Source organism: Dipteris shenzhenensis, chromosome 9 (genome assembly GCF_047967505.1).
Source record: "Dipteris shenzhenensis isolate YYH24624 ecotype China chromosome 9, Dip_SZ_1.0, whole genome shotgun sequence".
Taxonomy (NCBI): Eukaryota; Viridiplantae; Streptophyta; class Polypodiopsida; order Gleicheniales; family Dipteridaceae; genus Dipteris; species Dipteris shenzhenensis.
Genome location: NC_141604.1, coordinates 15248795 through 15256176, shown reverse-complemented (window position 1 = coordinate 15256176; position 7382 = coordinate 15248795).

Genomic DNA, 7382 nt, shown 5'->3' with positions numbered 1-7382 from the left:
GTCTAGCTATTAACTAGCATAGCCATAGATGAGATTAAACTCCACCAAGCCAAGTAAGCCATTTCCATGTTACCTAATTAGTTCCCAGTGGTGTTAGTCCCTTTGGATCTATCATCAGTGTACATACTATATTCACACATCTGACACCAGTTCAATACTCTTGGCATTTGGCAATTTAGCACTTTAGTATGACACTTAACAAAGCGATCTTCCTTTTGGATTTAGGATTGTTACCTTCTTCTTGCATGCACACAAGCCACCCATGTCCAATCATTTTTATTGACTATTTTTTTGCACTAGTTCCTGCATAGATACATCATCCTTGTACAGCAGCCCCTTGGCCACTCCTGACATACATTTGTCACCATTATACTATAGGCTTGATATTTGGCATACACATGTTCTCACATGACTTGGTTTTGATCGTTGCCCCTAGTGGGAGCTTGAGCATAAAACCTCGGTGGCAGCTCTCATACGGAGTTGTCATGGGTAGACACTCTCACTGGTACACGAGTAAGCCTCTAGCATAGAGTACTAGACTGCCTCTAACATGGAGGTACTCACATACACAGTTGATGATACAACAGTCACGACTCCAGATGAGATCCGTGAGTGCAAAGAGTACCTACTTCGACCATTCATTGCCATAGGGTATGTATTAGTTTATGATGTAGACTCGAGCCTCATTGGCCTTGAGAGATCGGATGCAGATGTACCACACATTAGCATGGATCAAGCCACTATTTTTATCATGCACATTCGACAGTAAGCCCTTAACATGAGGCAGATTGGATGGTAAGACCTCAGCATGAAACAGTATCAGATGCAAATATACAACAGGAGTTCAGTTATGATCATGCACACTTTCAACAGGTAAGCCCTCAGTATGAAGGACTCGCATCTCTAGCAGCATGTGGAGATACATGCCAGAGCGCATTTAGCTCTTCAGGTGATTCCATTCTAGCATCCATCACTAATGCTTTCACCTCTGACATGGAGCACATCATATCTTTGGACAAAGTTTCCATCAACAGCTCATATCGGCACATCAATCTTCAGGACATTTGAGCATCAACTCAGTCATGCCACATTGTACCACCCTTGGATCTAGTGATCACCAACTCTTTTGATCAATAGATCATTCCTCAACATGATGATATTTATGCATCAGTGCTGTGGGTATCATCAGGTGAAGCCATAGCACAAGTTGGGGAATGTGAGTGTTTCAACATGCCCTTATGGCTATAATATATAGTCCATACTTGATGCAAATTAGTGGTTGTATCCAGACAAGATCATAGATCCATCTTGACATCAGCATCTAGCACCTCGTATGCCTTAGGGATATCTTATGTTTTCTTGGTGATATTTCAAGATTCTATGCCTTTATTATATTAGCTCCACCTTGAGCTTATGCCAAATGCTACATCCCATGTCTTTTGTCGAGAGACATTGTGCAAAATGGCCATCTTTTTAAAAAATATGTGCATATAGTACATGATATTCAGCTCATGACAATTGAGCATATGGATTTGACATGCCACCATGTCTTATTAGTTTTACAAGCGTCTTCTTCACTAGCACAAAGTATCACACTTGCACCTTTGACCCCAACTTTTATGCAGCCCCTCGATCACTTTATCCACGTGCTAACTATGCGGTTTCTTTGACCCCGTATCATTTGATAGAGATTACTCTACTACAACATAGCTCCAACATTGCTATCAGATCTTTTGGGTTGGTGACACTCTTGTATGTTACAACCTACCGGATCACATCTTCATGGCTACATTGACTAGCTTCACATCCAAATGCCTCTTCTATGGAGCAGCTGCATAGTCCATGTGACTTATGACATATTCAGCACGTAGCCACACATGCACTCATGTACGTAGTCATCTTTTGATCGACCAGTCTTTGATCCAAGTGGACTTTACTTTCTACATATTTCCTTACTCTTCCCTTCGGCCTATCTTTTGGGTTTTATTCTCAAAGGCGAAGAATGACCCACGACTTAAGAGGGGAAAATGCACGTTATGTATAGGATCACATAAGTTGTACTCATTGTACATGCTTTTGCTACATACTCACTGTGCTCACACATGCACATACTACTTTGATTCTTTTCAAATTTCTTTTTTCAGTTTTGGATACTATCATATGCACCAAACGAAAATCCACAAAAAGATATTGTACATGCACCCTCTACTTATCAAGTGCAATTTAAGAGGGGGTGTTGAGGATGGTGTAAATTGCACCATACCTTAAGGGCATTAAGGGAAAACCCTAACCCTAAGGGGTTCTCATGTATATATTCACGATCATATTCAATACAACATAGTGTGTAGGTAGCTATATCGTATGCACTCCTCTCTCTCTCTCTCTCTCTCTCTCTCTCTCTCTCTCTCTCATCCCCACTTTATCAGTTGTATTAAAGGTAATGCTAACCCCAAAGGTAAGAGGAGTTTTGCATATTGAACGAAAGTGGATAGGCACACTTTAAGCAAAGTGATTATATCTTGCAATGGAATGGCGTGGATTCAAGATGAATACTTAAATGAATTGTGTTAATATCAGATACTTTTGAGAACATTAAATGACTTTAGTCGCCTTTATAAAGTTAAATTTATATGATTTAAACTTCATGATCATAAAGGGATGATTGTATACATATATTTGAAGATCCAAAGTTGACTAGTCTTTGGTCAAAGCTAGTGCAACACTTAGGGTGGGAATATTGATATAGGTCCAAAGTCTTGTTTACCACATCTTTTAACAATAATACATGCATTCATTGTGTTACACCTAACACAAGGCTATCACATAAATTTCATTAACTACTACTTTGCAAAAAGAATAAATGAACTACAAAATTTTGGAAAGTTCCTATCTCTTAAGAAACAACATATAGATAATTTGGCACATAGTTTACTTTTTTAAATATTTGATTCCAAGGACTATATCAAAATATTGCTTTCCAAATTTATTTATGTAAGGGCTAAACGTGGGTTCAAGGGCTAGGAGGAATGTGCTTTAAGCATTACATATCTATTCCTAAGAAAAGTCCTAACAAAAATTAAGTGTTAGTTATAAATAAATGCACTAAAACATCATGGAAATTCAATAGAAGTTGGAAAATTTAGGTTGCAAAAAGTTGAGAATGGACAAATAAAAAAAAGACAAAAGATACATATTGGAAATGTTCATTCTTAAGGAAATACTTCCAATTAAAGTAGACAGAACTTACATCATGTTTAGAACTACATCTTAAGAAAAGTTTTACCTACTTCGATGGTGATCTTGAATGAAATAAGGATCCACAATATATCTTCTCCATATTTGGTTTTGCAAACAACTCATTTTTTAATTAGGAAAGCATAGCAACTGATATGATCCTAGCGATAGGCAAATTTTTGAACCAAGCATGATGAAAGTGCCAAACATTGATAATATTTTTAAAAATTCCAAATAATATATAAAGTGTGTGGATTAGCACATACAAAAGTATACAAAAACACTCTTCTCCCCAAAGAAAATCTTGTGCTAAATCATCATACCAATTGCCATGGCCTGTGAAAGACTAAGCTAAATCTCTTTTCATGATGAAGGAAGAAACCTCTAAAAGACTAAGCTAAATCTCTTTTCATGATGAAGGAAGAAGCCATCAATGAGTGGATATTTGGGGGAGTGAGATAGAGAGAGAGGCACACTATATAGATATGTTACTAGAAGTCCCGAACATGGCCATAATGAATGCCCTCCAATTTAACTTGCACACGAGGAAGATAACAAAGCATTCAAAGAGCTTCTTTATGATAACACATGAACATAATAGGTAGAATGATTTATGGAGGCCTATAATGGTTTGATATAGTAGAAAAACCCTTGTCATGACCAAAGATCTAAGATATGTTTGAATGGTAGGGGCCATACTTGGAGCATTAAAAAAAGGTTAGCAAGAGCATGATGTCTGTAAGAAGAGGTCCAAGGCCTTGCTTAGCAAATAATCCCACATGAGATGAGTCATTCGGATATGAAAATGATTAGTCTATATAGTAATCCCTAGATGATGGTAATGTCACCTTCTTTGTCATGTTGAGGACACTAAGTACCAAACAGCCACATTTAAGCCCACATTTGTGAATTAAATAATGTAAGTTTACCAAAATTTATCGTTTATTGATACAACCCAAGGAGATTTGGATTGATAAGAGGGGATTACTAAGGAAAGATCATATACGAGCAATATTGTACGACAAAGAAGAACTGCCAGATTTAGTTAAAAAAGAAGCTTAAGGTACTCACTATTAGTTTAGATGTAATTGCAACATTTCTTAGTCAAAGAAAAGTCTTAAATCTCTTAATATTTACTCAATTCAAGAGAAATCGATAGTCCCATTGCATCATTACAAAGAATACAAAAATATGCCATGTATTTGCCTCGATTCGATAATAATTAAAATCAATATGGCTAAGGTGAACCCATGTTTAACGTGGACCTACGCATAATCAGGTGTTCCTCAAATGAACCCTATGAGCAGTAAATGACAAACATTATCAGGAAGCTTTTTAACAAATAGAAGGACCAACCACACACTTAAAACAATTCTAAAATTTTCACTTAAATTTTGAATGTATCAAAGTAGTAGCAATGACAATACCATAGTAACCTAATTCCAATACCAGCATAGTAGATACCAATAGTCGTACTGCTTTCATATATTTTTAGGATGTTGTTAGAGTAGCATTGGCATTGTTGAATTGAACTAGGTTAAATCTCTTATGATATTCCATGAACCTAGTAATAGCTCGTAGCTATTTAAACTAGGCAATATATTTTTGAATTCTTTTAAATTGGGGGGAGCTATCTCATATGATGGGAGGATCCACTCCCCTTCCAGTCTCACTTGATTCCTCCCTAAGTTTGTTGATTTATACTTCCAATCTACCTAATCTAAAGGCCTTTAATCTGTATCATCTAAAGCCCCTTACTCTCACCAAATTATTCCATACATATAACTTGACTTGAGGCAAAACCTAATTGAAAAGGCCTTTGTTTTTCAATGGATAAATTCAATCGATTTATTAGGTGAAAAGGTGGAGATATCTTAGTTTAAATAAGAGTAGAGTAGGGCCGCTTACTTTAAAGACCAACAAATAACTTACCATCATTGTCTTAACATAATAATCAACAAATCAATAATTATTTTACCCATAAGTATAATACAAATTTTAATTAGAAACATGGATCATTGATAACATAAACATCATGATAAAGATGAATGTCATAATTCTAAATTATTGTCATTTACAACAATCTATTTCACGGGTGCTTATGCATCCAAGTAATGATAGGTTGCTTTGTACAAATATAAATAGAGTTTACTATGACCTTGAGTTATCATACAATGTTGACCAACTAAACTGCAATAAGTTGAAGCAATCTAGCAATACAAGAAACCCATGCGCAAGGCAATATCATGGACTGTCAGAATAGAACTAATAAGTTTAGATTAGTATATCTTGATACAAGTAAGCTAGGATAGGCAAACAATCAAGGTACAGCTAGCATAGTAAGACCATGATTCTAAATAACATATTAATTTCACAATAGTCATCCATACTAGTCCATTAGACAGTGTCCATCATACTACATATTGTTAAAGCTCAAGCCAATATGCTAACATGTTCTTCTAAGATTGATGGTACTTTTAGTAATCATTTATAAGATGGTAGAGTTATTTTAAAAGAGCACAAAACCAAAATGCAAGTGGTGTAGTGTGATCACTTTAATACTCATAAGCCATCATATTTGCATCACATATCCTCATCCATAAAGCATGGCTTCTTGGCATAGTAAGCCCATTGCACTATTGCCATCGAAAATACTTTTCATCCAAACAAGTCCATCATAGATACCAATAAATGCCAAAATCTTGTCCCTAACATTCAATAGCACCAACATTCAATACATGGTTATTGTGATAGGATCTTTTGAATTCTAAGTTTTCATACTAGCTTCACATATAGTCATTAATGTCAATCTAGTTCCAAAGAAGTACATTCAATTATAAATTGTAATTCAAAGTTCAGCAATATTGTTAGTGTAATTTGAACTTCTCATTGTATTGAGTATTACCTCAGACTACTACCAAAGTGCCCATCCGTTGAGGTATTTCTTGTAACCTATTAATGATGAATCATAGGTTGATATGAAATAATACCATAAACATTCCGTTAGATGTCATCAAGCCAAAATTTGAATATACTACTAAACAAAGCATTGATGCACATCAAGTCTAATAGTACCAGATAAATTTCAACACTAGTACTTATGCACAACCCTTTTAGTTTTGATACTAGCAACGCGCTCATTATTTGTAAAGAAAACAATGCATGAGCTGCTATCATGAACCAATCCTATGTTTTCTCCCAATTAAGGGCAAAAGATAGACATTTCAAGTATAAGGATGATGTGTTGGGTAAGCCTTATAGAAGGGTAATCATTTCCTATAAAATTCATGCCTTTTGTACACCGACTATTATGTTGGCACGGCTTGCCTTGTAACTAGCTCATGGTAAGGTGAGTACCTTTCATGGCATGCACTACCATTGATTAGGGGCCGTTATAGAAATCAAAACAAGCAAGAAGGGAAGGGGGTGCATTTTACATTTATTGGATTCAACCTTTGCACTAGTGTTCATAGAGAAGTTTTACATTTGTAGATAGAACACGTACAACTTTTCACCTTAGGTTTTATTGAAACATTTTAGATTAAAACATAATTAAAACTTTGAAATTATCTCTTGGGGGGTTTCACAACCATCTACAAGATGTGGGATCCATGGAGCTGCCTGTCCACCAAACTGGGCAAGAAAAAAGGCCATTTGTCTGTGCTGGCTTTCACAAGGGCCGGACAATTGCAAGCCTTTATAGCTTTTTCAATTGGCAAGGTGCCTGACCTCAACTTGAGGGGTTGGGGTTCAAATTCAGTGGTGGTAATGGTGAATGGATGATTTGAGATTGTGAGGCCATCTGACTTCTGTCCTTTGCCTCTAGGCATGACTCACCTAATAACTAATTTTTAGCACTGTCTGCAAAGGTAGCGCTCTCATTACACTTTTTTTCAAAAGTGTCCCTTCGATCATTTTATGTCACGTCCTTGCCACTCATCCCATGCCCGTGCCCATTTTGCTCTGGCATGATCTCTCCCTCCCCCCCTTCCCCAAAATGAACTCATGAGCCTCCTCCAACAATTCATAAAAAATCGAGTAATGAAGAAGGCAGTGAGATCGAGCACATCAGGTGCAGTCTTGTTTTGGTGTGTCGGGAAGCAGGTGCTTGGGAAAATATGGAAACGCGATGGGTGGGGGCGTGCCCA